Source organism: Ambystoma mexicanum, chromosome 7p, assembly GCF_040938575.1.
Source record: "Ambystoma mexicanum isolate Mex_15411 chromosome 7p, UKY_AmexF1_1, whole genome shotgun sequence".
NCBI classification, from domain to species: domain Eukaryota; kingdom Metazoa; phylum Chordata; class Amphibia; order Caudata; family Ambystomatidae; genus Ambystoma; species Ambystoma mexicanum.
Genome location: NC_090939.1, coordinates 465,809,666 through 465,822,468, shown reverse-complemented (window position 1 = coordinate 465,822,468; position 12,803 = coordinate 465,809,666). Strand labels below are relative to the sequence as shown.

The following is a 12,803-nucleotide window of genomic DNA, read 5'->3' as shown; positions in this document are numbered from 1 at the left end:
TTAGTGCCCCTAATATATCGGAATGTCCATGGTCGGATCACACATTTATTGAATTTGGGGTGGGCATTGTAGCTCCAAAAAAAAATAGAGGCCACCAAACATAAGTGGATTACCTCTAGAAATATGAAGAGGGTGACACAGGAAGCCATGAGGGAATGGATAACTACCACATCTCATGAAGAGGTATCACCCACAGTGAATGTGGAAGAATTAACCGACACCCTTCTGAACTCACTAGCCCTTGCTATTGATGTCTTGGCGGCTTTGAAAAATCGTAAGGTGACAAATCATACAAACAATACCTGGTTTACGGAGGACCTTAAACAATTGAGAACTTTAAAGAGGAAAGCTTTTTATAAATGGAAAAATATTAAAATAGAAAAGCACAAACTAATTTATTTGGGTGCTGCTATTACCTTCAAAAGGGCAGTTATTAATGCAAAGAAGCAATCCTATGAGGCATGTGTTCAAGAAGCTCAATATGACACCAAAGAAATCTTTACTATTTTAAGGGAACTGGAAAAGCCAGACGTTATCCATCAAGTAGAACCAGATCAAAATCAGGAGGGTTGTACACGTATACAACAAGCTATGATTGATAAGACTACGAAAATAAAAGAAGGCATTGACAAAAAACAGGAAAATAGGTCCTGTAGATCCTCCTGAATTTGCGCAAATCAACACTAGGTACCAAACAATACCAGAGTTTAGCTTCAAGAATATATCTGAGGATGAATTTAGGTTTATTCTCGCCAAATTGAAGCCGTCCACTTGCAAAGGCAACCAATTTCCAGCCACAGCCAATAAAGCGTGTTCGGAACTGCTCATTGGCTCTCTAACCAAGATTGTGAAAACATAATTCAAAGAGGGTGAAGTCCCTACTAGGCTGAAGGGTGCTTGGATTATCCCTCTTCTAAAAAACTTTAACCTAGACCCTGGAGAGGCAAAAAACGATCGACCAATTACTAAGTCCCATTAATCCTAAAAATTATGGATAGAGTAGCATATGAACAGCTGGCTGCCTATATCAAGGAATAACCAATTCTGAATAATGGCCATTCAGGCTTCCGTCCTGGTTACAGTACGGAGTCAGCCCTCCTGGAACTCAAATCAAATATGATGTCAAAAATCAATGACGGATCCACCATGGTATTGTTGTCCCTGGATCTTTCAGCGGCATTCGATTTGGTGGAACATCAGCTACTCCTGGAGAGGTTGGAGAATAGAGCGAATTTTAGTGACACTGCGAGAAACTGGATGCAGTCTTTTTTAGGTTCAGGGACAATGCGTGTAAGCAGCAAACAAGAGGACGCAGACCCAGTAGCAATGAGCTATGGTATACCGCAGGGAGCAGCACTGTTCCCAATCTTATATAACTTATTTACAGTTCCTTTTTTCCAATGCTTTAGAAAAAAAGAATTCGTTTTTTAATTATGCTGACGATTCTCAGTGCCTTATTACACTTTCAGGGAATTATGAGCAGGACGCCACCATGGTGGCAGAAACATATGATTTCAGTTGTGATTGGATGAATGCTAATGGCATGGCCCTCAATCATGGGGAAACGGGGAAAGAGAGCTTATGCTGGTCGGCTCTAAACCCAGACTCAGCAAACTGGCAGCAGAATACCAATCATTTCATATTGCAGACCATGACATTCAGGTTAAGGAAAAAATCAAATTTCTTGGAACTACAATCGATCAATCCCTGAGTATATCAGCTCATGTCAATAGCTTGGTGACATCATCAGCCTATTACATTAGGCTTCCTGTGCACATACGACCATTTCTGTCACAAGCTGGGTGTGAAACCATTGCTAGAGCCATTGTATTCGCAAAAATAGATTACTGCGGATCACTCCTTATTGGAGTAAATAAGGCTGAATTAAAAAACTTCAAGTAGTGCAGAATAGCGCAATAAGAGCCATTATGGGCCTACGTAAATATGCACGTGTGTCTGAGGTAAGAAGAAAGCTACACTGGTTGACAATTGAGGAAAGAGTGGAGTTTAGACTGCTCACCATTACGTACAAAGCACTCTCTGGTGACGCACCAGTTTACATTGTTAATGGACTAAGAATTAAGCAGGCATCGCGTTCACTTTGCTTTAATGGAGATAGGAACTTAGAGGTTCCTAAAACCTTGCTGCAATTAGTGAGAAAGGGTGCGTTCTGGTCGAGTGCCCCTATCAAATGGAATGGATTACCACTTCCTATAAGAAATTGCAGGACGATCAAGGAGTTTAAAAACAAACTCAGGACTCACCTTTTTAAATAAGTTGGGTCAAATCCCCAGTTTTTGGAAGTGCTTGGTTCATGATCTGCACCAGTTTGCCCCGGGCCAAATTGGTTGTGCATAATAAATAATCTAATAATAATAATAATAATTCCTGACAATTTTGTGTAAAACATCTTAAACCTGCGAAGGCGTTTTCTATGTCTGACACGTATACATTGAAAATTGCCGGTGCCAGACAACAGCCTTGCTTCAGGCCTATTGTTTTAATAATAGGGTCCATGAGATCCCCCTGGTTGTTCAGTCTGACTTGGAGGTTGGTATTTGTGTGGAGTGGCCGGATAGCTTCTCGTAAATCTTGAGGGCAGCCCCAAGCTTCCATTTCTTTCCACAAAATGGAGCGATTAACCGGTCAAATGCCTGTGCTAGGTCTATGGAGGCTAAGTAAATGAAATTTCCTTTGGTTGACGTGGCTCTTATCTTGAAGTAGTTGATTAAGAACAGGTTCAGGGATGTCCCTGTACCTTTGACAAATCCAGATTGCCACCTGTCAAAGTGATGCATTGCAACACTCCTCTCATGAAATTTTTAGTACCAGTGCTGCGAATATTTTACCCATCACGTCAAGAAGGGCAATAGGCTGGTAGTTCGCTGGTACCGGTCTATCAATTTTCTTGAAGATTGGCACTATAATCGATGTAAGCCAGGAGTGGGGGATCCTATTGCTGCGTTTGATATTTTCAAAGAGGTGGTACATCAGGTTAGCCCACAGTTCTGGGATTTCCTTCTGAGTTGCAGTCGATAGACCCTCTGGCCCTGCTGCTCTTGAGCTACTTGCCTTTTTAATTAGCTTCAATATTTCCTCCTCTTGTGTTTCAAAAGACCATGGTGCCTTCCTCTTGTTTCTTTCTGCCATCACTTCTGTTTCGGCTTGACTTTGAAAAAGTTAGCTAAAGTGTGTTAACCGTACGCTCAGGGCGATCGAATTTACCATTAATGCTTGCTGCAGGGCACTCAGTGCATTCAAAATCCTCCACATTTCTGCAGAGTTTTTGGAATTCACCAATTTAAGCATATGTTCTGCGTCTTGTTGTATTATTGTGGATTTGTGATTCTTCACCCAATTTTTGTAGTAGACCTCCCACGTTTGAGATGCTCCAGGGAGGTCTCAGCTTGCTGCCTTGTGTGCCTGTTTTCAAGCGTGTTAAGCTGTCTCTTTCGATTTTGCAGCTCGAAATCATACTTGTGGCGATTAAAAAAAACAAGGCTCCTGCTCGTGTTTTGCTGTTCATGGTAGATAACCATGTGTCTAGGATAGTCGAGGGAGTCCAACATAGAAGCTTCCTTAATCATAGTTGTTAATGAAACAATGTTTCCTCAGGACATTCTAATTCTGTTCCTACCAGCGTTGGTTGTCGTATGCTCTGTCCAGGTACGACGGACCAACTGGCTTCTGCCAAGAAGCAACATCCTCAGGATATTGTGATCGCTAGATACCATATGGATCAGTTCTAGACTAATAAGGTTCCCTCGGATGTTGTCCGAAAGAAATATGTAATCCAGGATCTACGAGTCCATTCCCCTTTTCCAGGTCAGTTTTGGTGGAATGTCCCCTTTTGCAGAACCATTGGTGATTTCAATGCTGCTTTCTTTCAGTTAAGGCCCCTTAAAACTGGTGCTTGAGCATGAGGCTCGTGATCTATTATCAGTATGCTGTTCGGGTTAACACAGTGAATATTCAGATCACCACACACTATGATGTGTAGGTTGGGCCAGGTAGCTCTGTTTTCATTTATCTCTCTCGTGACCCTTTGTACAAAGGCCTTCACATCCCGTGAGTTTGTATTCTAATACATGTTACAAATCAAAGCAATTCGCTCTGCCAGATTCTTGTGCGCATGCTCCCAAAGTACTGTTGACTGGATCAATGATGAGATGTTCTTTGTTGATAGAACTTCGAGGTTACTTGCCTCGTTAATGACCGTTAGCAGTCCTGCCAGGGAGCAGCCTGTCTGACCTTTTATTGCTGGATTTATGAGAACTTTGAAGCCCTCCAAGATTGGAGCCTCTATCAACCAAGTCTGCTAAAAGCAAATAACATCAAAGTCTCCAAATGTCAGTTTGCTGTTCCCAAATAGGTGTTTATGCCCCCTGGTGTTCCAGCTTCCAAACACAAAAAGGGGTAGCTCTTGTTCTCTCTTAGGATCGTGGTGTTATGTGTGCTGCACCAGGGCACCTTCTATCCATCCCCATCTGCCTGCTTCTTCGGCCGTGTGCTTGCTATACGTTAACTCTTTAGGATCCCACTTGGACTTTTTATTTTCTACTATGACATGTAGACGTGGAAACATGTTGTCCTCCACTGGGCTAGTAAAAGAAACTTTTTTATGAGCACTGGATCCTTGTCCATTTGTCACGTTAGAGTTAAAGTGAAATTTCTTTGCTGAATCTGTGTTCTTATGCCTCTGTTGTATCAGCTTTTTGTAACTGTTGATCTTCAGGTTGGTGGCTTTGACTACACAAGTACACTTCACCAATGCCTCCCTTCAAATCCTCCTATGCATTTTATGATCACATTTAATCATTTTCATAAATCAATCAGGCAGCTGTCAAATACAATGTATTTTGGTTCCTTTAATAGCTAATCGTCCAGAAGTATACAGGTTTGTGATTCCATGGTGGTGGATAAGTCCTGAACACTAGGAAGAGTGAAGTCCACTTCACGCGAACAATCGCCAATCAGTAGTGAAGATGATTTGGTTATTTCTATGTGTGATATTTGCAATTTGTCCACATGTATTGGGGGAACAGGGAACATTGTCTGTTTCTTCTGTTTCTTAGATAGCCTTTTTTTAGAGGGTGTGGATGGTGTGAGTGGTTCTGCAAGCAATTCTGAAACATCTTCTGTGTTGTCTGTTTCTTCTGGGTGACGTTGTGTGCTGTAACAATGGTCCATGGTAACTTTCCATGGGTAACTGCCGACATTCAATTCAAATGCGGGCGGCCACTGGACATCTGCATCATGGCACTGAATCTTGTGAGGACCATGCTGAGCCTCAAAATGTAGCTGCTCCAAAAGTGGCAAAATTTTGGCAAGCAACATCATTAGTTTGTGCAATTGCCTGAGTCTTTATGCTCCTCTTCTTCCTAGACATCTAATCAAAGAGAAAAAAACATGCTTGATTTATAACACACATAAAGAATATATGAATTACAACTTGAAAATGTAATATCAATGAAATAGCTGATAAACAACATATTTAAAATAAAATATCTTTCTGTTATGTACCCTTTGTTTCCGAATTATCCTTGAAACAGTCAAATTGGATTTGCTGCACACCAGACCAAGCTGAAAAACAGCATTTCGAAATTGTATGAACCTTGAAATGTGCTCTTCCATTTAAAGAATCAAATATACATATATAACAAAATGTCACTATAGAAACCATTAAAACATATTAAATACCCACCAACTACAGACCCATCACCACAGTCCCATTCCTACTAAAAATCCTGGACAGAGTTGCCTACCTCCAAATTCAGGAATATCTGGAATTCAACCAACTGCTAGGAATACGTCAATCTGGCTTCAGACCTCAACATGGCACAGAAACTGCCCTTGTTGACCTCAAAAGTCAGCCTTCGACCTGGTCGATCACAAAATCCTCTGCATCCACCTAGCCACCGCAGCTCACTTCTCCTCCTCTGCCGTCACATGGGTACAATCCTTTTTGGCGAACAGAACCATGCAGGTTTTCTCTACAACAGCTGCAGCAGACCCCATCTGTATCACATGCGGGGTCCCACAATGCTCCTGTGTCTCCCTCACTTTGTATAACATATTTACAAAGCCACTATTTGACCAACTGGACCTTCTGGGTGTCACCTACACAAATTATGCAGATGACACCCAGATACTCCTCACCATCACAGGCAACTACCATGCAGACGTCACCCGGATTAATGAAATCCTCTCCATCATTCAGGCGTGGGTGGCTTCTCATGGCCTTTGCCTGAATGATGAGAAGACGGAGCTTCTCCTTGTCGGCTCTCCCAGTAACCTGTCTAAACTTAATCCTAAGTACAACAATATCATTATCGATGATCACGCCATCCCTATTGCTAAAAGCGTGAAAACTCTCGGCTTTTACCTTGATGCCAACTCTAAACTCACCAAACAAACTAACATGATCGCCTCAGCCTCCGCCTACACCGGCAAGCTAATTAGGGCCAGTAGACCCTTCCTATCATCTAATAGTTGCCTCACTCTTGCTAGAGCCCTCATACAGTCCAAGCTGGACTATTGCAATAGCCTGTACTGAGGTGCTAACCAATCTATAATTAACAAATTACAGGCACTTCAAAACACAGCGCAGCACTTAACATCCCCAGGCGAGAGCACATATCCACTGCTAGGAAATCGTGCAAATGGCTCTCCATACGATAAAAAATGTATGTGAAAACCATTTGTCTCACATACAAGGCATTGAACCACCTAGCCCCACCATATCTCACTAATAGATTTACCATGAAACCCGCTACCAGAACCACTAGATCCTCCAACACTTTATGCTTGACAGTGCCTAGATTCTCCTTAAAAAGAGCTGGAGGTGCCAGTTTCACAGTACTTGCCTCCCAACTCTGGAACATCTTACCACTCAACATTAAAACTATTGAGTCCTTCCAGATCTTCAGGAAACATGTTATCGGTTGGCTCTTGAACAAAGAGTAACACATACCCCACCCCCCACATATGTGTGTACACCTCCTTCTGCTTAACTATGTTTGTAAACTCTGTAAATTGTTGTACATTGAAATTGTATACATCACACTATGTAACCGTCTTCTACCTCTGGGTTTGGAGCGCTATACAAATAAATAAAACAAACACACAAACAAATATTAAAATCACAGATAAAATGGATGATACTGGTATTTTACAATATCTTATGTGTACCTCTTGTCCATGTGTCTCTTCAATTTTGACTGCTTCAGTAGTACAGTTCTTGTACATAACAAATTCAAAGAACATTCATTACATTGGTAAACAATTTAATGTTAACATCTTTGATCTTACAAAGTACATCTTGAGAAAGTATATTTAATGATTATCAACCTTACAATATAAGTTAAACTTTGTAAAAAGATACAGCTTATCGTCTGATTAAAACTTATAAATTAGTAGTGACATAAAGTCGACACTGTGTACCTGTAACATTTTAAAAAGACATACTTGAAAACTGTACTTGATAACCTTCAGAGATGTCACAGGGAATTAGTGCTAGAATATCCTGTAAAAAATATTGATTCAATTGCGGCCCCTTTAATGCATTGTAATGTTATTTTGTTTCAATTATTCCTTTTTGCGCTAAGCAGCTGAAATTTATAAACACAAACATGCACCATTCATATAGTGAAAGGGTCTATGTAATCCAGTGTCAAACTACATTTTTCCGAAGGTTTACTTTCATTGTTGCATGTTTTTCTGCGATAAATGCATGAAGGTTGTTGATCTAATGCTTTGCAATTTGCTGACAGTATTGCAAATTATCAAAAAACAAAGTTATCTTAAATATAAAAAAGGTACTGTTAATCAATAACTATTGGTATAAATCAATTAATTATCACTTCTCATACCTCATCCTCCAGACCGGTTGCAGTAGGAGAATAGTATGTTGTTGAAGTTCCAAGCTTCATCTTTAGTAATTGTAATAATAAAGATGTTACATCAAAATAAAAATTACCTGTTAAAGATTGACAAAGAAGCCTACATTCCAGTTTGTATCAAAAGCTAATATTATATTTAACAATAATCAATATATTTTAAGTTGAACATGAACAAATACAAATTTTGTATAGTCTCATCTGAAGGAATATTCTAAAAAAATTACTTGAAAGATGAGCGAGGTTGCTGTTGACTCCATAATAGCGGTTGATGTAGCTTCACGGTCCTTTAATGATGTGTATATTCATACCATTGTTCAATAGAAAATGGACACTAGTATTATAATTTAGACCACATCAAAAATTATTAAAAAAGGTTTGTGTGCAAGTTGCTTGGCCTCACCTTTAGGATGTTGGACATGTCAGTTCTTTCTTCCATGGTAACGGTCTGTACTTCCATCAGTGTGGTCTAGGTAAAGACACATGTGGTAATATTTTTTAAAAATACCTATTTTTTAAGGACACAATGTGAGTATGTGTTTGGAAAGGTTCCCATGGCACTGAGCTATTCGAGTACTCTAAAGTAGGGATACACACAGTGATCTAAAGTTCAAAATGTACGAAACCGTAGTACATAGTGTCACAAAGGAAACTTGTGTCGTAAAATATTAATGGAAATATTCCCCAAAAACTGAAAAACATTCATTATGTTACCTGTTAACAGACTATTTCAATAAATTGAGTGGTCATTTATAAGACATTTACACAGGCACATTTTGAAAATAGTAAAATACATTTAAAAATTCAGCGTGCCCTACTCACCTGGCTCAGCGTGTGCTGAAATTCAGTTGTAACTTCACTGGGAAGTAATTTGCGAAGGAGTCTCAGGTGACGCTTTTGTTTGTTCATACATATCTTCTGAGAACTGCATGCTGCAGACACGTCATTGATTGCCCCTCACATCATCCAAGATATCCTTGGCTCTGTTTTCAATTTCGTGCACTGGAAATCCACAGCTGAAGAGCCATTTTCTTATAAAATTGAAATCCTTTGGAAGTACATGTGGGAGTGTACTCTGGCTTTTAGCATGGCTGTTATTAGTGCAACCCAAAACGATACAAGAAAGCATTGTTGGATTGTCCCTATCATCTGTTAAATAAATATAAATAAATATTACTATTAAAAAAGTATCACAGTGAGTAAATCAAACATCATATTCCTTTGATAATTAAAAAAAATGCACTTTGTAGAAAATGGCACCTAAAGCAAATATGCATTGAAAACATGCACTGGAAAAGATTACATTTGGAAACAATACTCTGTAGTGTTATGTGCTAATTACAGAGATAGAAGTGCACAGGACGGTTGATAATGGTGGAGAGTTTTTGAATCAAATAAAATGAGAATAGGGTGTACATTTAGGATAAAGCAATAGAAAGTGGCCTATCAGAGAACGTTGACACTACAGAAAACAATAGTAAAAGTTGACTAACCATTAGATGAGCCAACTCAGCAAGCAAGTTAAAAAGTGGGGAGCTGGTGATATCCGTTGTCGATCGCACAGATGTGTTCTAGTTTACTCCCACAGTGTTTATAAAGGATCACAGAAGTGGGAGTGTATGTGAACGTCCGACATGTTCGTTCACACCCACCAGGCCTCAATGACAATGTTTGACCTCCTCAAACCCGCCAGTGCAGCCCCCTTGCAAGCGCACAGCCACAGGTGCAAAATGTCATTCATAGTGGAGGGGATGGATGTGAATGAGGCACACGCAATAGGGCCGGAACACAGTCAAAGGACACAGACATATGTTGATTGCAGGGACAGGGTCTTCAAAGGGGAGTCTGGCGACACCGGGTCTGGGTTGCTCAATTGGATAAGGGAGCCCATGCGAAAGAACCCTATGTGCTGCACATGGTATTCAGCACCTTGATTGAGCGTTCCCATTCTCCCAGCCCCCTTGCGAGCGCATGCCCACAGGTGCAAACTGTCATTGATAGCGAGGGGGATGGATGTGGAGGTGGTGATCACAATAGACCCGGAACACAGTCAAAGGACACAAGCATATGGTTGATTGCAGTTACAGTGTCTTCAAAAGGGAGTCTGGAGACACTAGGTCTGGGGTGACCATGTGGTTAAGAGTGCCCATGCAAAAGAACCCTTTGTGGTGTACATGGAATTCAGGACCTTGTGCTTTCCCATCCTCCCAGTGCCCTTGTACACGGACGCCCACAGGTGCAAACAGCCATTGATAGCTGAGAGGGCATGGATGTGGATGAGGGGAGCCCGATAGGGCAGTAAACTTGTTAAAGTACTCCAATCCTTACGATATTCTTAAATGTCTGGATGTGCTGTGGACATACAAAAAATGTCTAAGAACTGTTCAGATTAACTCTATTAAGATTAACATAATTTTTATACTTTAGTTTGGTAAAGTGGGTGGCAATGACACTACTAATTATACTGCTGTGGCCGAGGTACTGTCTGTATAAATCCACGCTATTGTCCATGGTCACTGGGGAATTCATCACGAATGGATTGAACCACAGAGGCAGGTATTACTCATTGAATGCGAAATCCCAGTCTTCCATGAATCCACCATCTAAAGGCACAACATGCCACAAGTCTGTAGCACCTGTGTAAAAGAAAAAGAAATAGTTCACTTGAATGAACACAATAATTGCATTTTTTTGTTCGCACAACCTTGTAAAATGAAAAGCATTGTTATGCTTTAAAAAGTACCTTTTCGTACAAAATACTGACAGTACTTGCGATTTCAAGTAGGGATCAATTACAAATGTGAATGTGCATTCCAGCAAAAACAGTTTGGGGGCTACTTCTAAGTGAAAGAAACTTAATTGTTCGGATGATACATCTAAAGATAAACACTTTAGTTTCAAATTAGAATAAGTAATTTGTTCAATTTACAGAAAAATTCTTTCGTCAGTGATCTATTTAAGTTATATTGATGTAGGGGAACAACATATTATGTTAGCCGTCTCAGTCGTCAAACACACAACATACATAGAGTGAACGTTACTTGGATTACGAGGGCGAACTGTAGCTCAAAGTTCATGCATAAGGACCACCATCATTCGCAACATGGATCTTGGAAGGCAGGCGGCCCTGAAGTAATGCAGCTCAGCAAAGCATAGCGGTGGTGTGTCTTCTTCAGCAATGTCGGCCAAGCAGCCAGAGATTTCTCTGCAACAGAGGTTCTCCACCAGAGTAGGCATAAACTCACAATGATGGCAGGTACTCCAGGTGGAGACGTGTTCCATGCTACTGGGTTCAGGCTCCCGTCACTGATCCCCCTGACTTTCTTCTGATTCCACATTGTCTTGATTTTCTTCTCTTTCAAGGATTTCCTCTTATAAATATTCGGGCTTGTACAGGTAGGGCTGAATTGTTGCCATAGTTCCTAAATAGTGAAGAAGCACAGAATCAACAATGAGGTAAATAAACATTTATTTGTATACACTAAAGAAAATAGGTTTTCCATTAGCATGAAATGTTAAAGAAAGACAAGTGAAAAAACAGCCATGTTACAAAAACACATCATGAAAAGACAACATTAATAGGCTCAATCTTTAAAAGTTTGAAAAGGCACATGTTTAAATATGGTTTGATAAAGACATTTGTCCATAATATAAGAAATGAAACATGACTACTGAGTTAATTCATTTTAGGCAGCATACGTTCTCATAAGTACTTAGCAAATAGCTGAACAGAGCAGAAACAAGTCAGGGAATCTCAAAATGAAATACACTGACACGAAGGAAAAAGAAACTCCAACGTTGTCTGATCAGAAAGGGTTTGTTTACACTTGTCGAGGAACGAATAGTCTTGGCATTTCCATGGAGACACGTCACTAGATTGCGCACAGAGGATGTTGACATGAGGCGTGCATTGGGGTTGTGAAATGGGGCGTGACGTCTATTGATGTCAGCCTTTAGGAGCGGGTGATCTGAATTATTGCTGCAAGGGCACTTGAATTTAGGGCGATGGATCAACAGATATGATTAGCACAAGATGGCAGTACCCATCCCGTCATTTTCGCATTTCTTGAAAGTGAGAAAAACATGGGTAAATTGCATTGGAATTTTATTTAAGAACTGTCAATGTATGATCTAAAATACATGCTCGATCGATTGGGCAATAACATTTCTGACCAAACTACCCCTTTAATGAAGGTATTGCTCTACCTATGTGCCTTTTCATCTTCTGATTGTGTGGTTGTATTGCAAGGTCTTAACCAACTCCCTTCAACAAGGTGGAAACCATTCATCAATGTTTTTATTTTTTCATTTGATTTTTTTTGGGACATTTATATGGCCCCTCTACATAAGTGTTTCCAGGCGCCACACGACAAGAAGGGAGGAGGCGGGCGCATGGGATATCATAAGAAAACAGCAACAAGAAAAAAGAGATGGTTATATTGGCCTTGTGACAATCCTAACGTGCAAATCTTTGAGGAGCTAAGTGCAAGGGGGAGGGTGTAGAGCGAGAAGTGCAATAGTGCTCCCCAGTGCTTTAAAGGCCAAGGCAGCAAGTGCCAGGAGGAAGAGGGTCAGAGGGGAGGAAAAGTGCACTGGGCAGGTGGACGGGTAGGGATAGTCTGGGAAAGGGTGCCCAAGGGCAAGTGCTGGTGAAGGATGCTGGGAGGGAGGGACTGGGAGTGGAGTAGTCTGGTCCCTGTATCGCTCAGAAAGTATAAGGCCCCAGTCACAGTGGCAGGTGGAGAGCTTAGCAAGGGAGGGGGAGATGGAAGGCAGAGGAGAAAAGGATGGTCTTGAGAAGTTTCTGGAACTTAAGAAGATCCGGCTCAAGTCTGATGGGGAGAGGAAGGCTGTTCCTGAGGGAGGCGCGAGCCGAGGAGATGGGTCTACCTCCCACTATCTTCT

At 40.8% G+C, this 12,803-nt stretch overlaps 1 protein-coding gene across 1 annotated transcript in view; it reads left to right on the top strand.

Moving 5' to 3' along the window:
• The window catches only part of CCDC80 (coiled-coil domain containing 80), a 487,864-nt gene that overhangs the window by 109,968 nt on the left and 365,093 nt on the right, over positions 1–12,803 (top strand). The window lies entirely within an intron of this gene.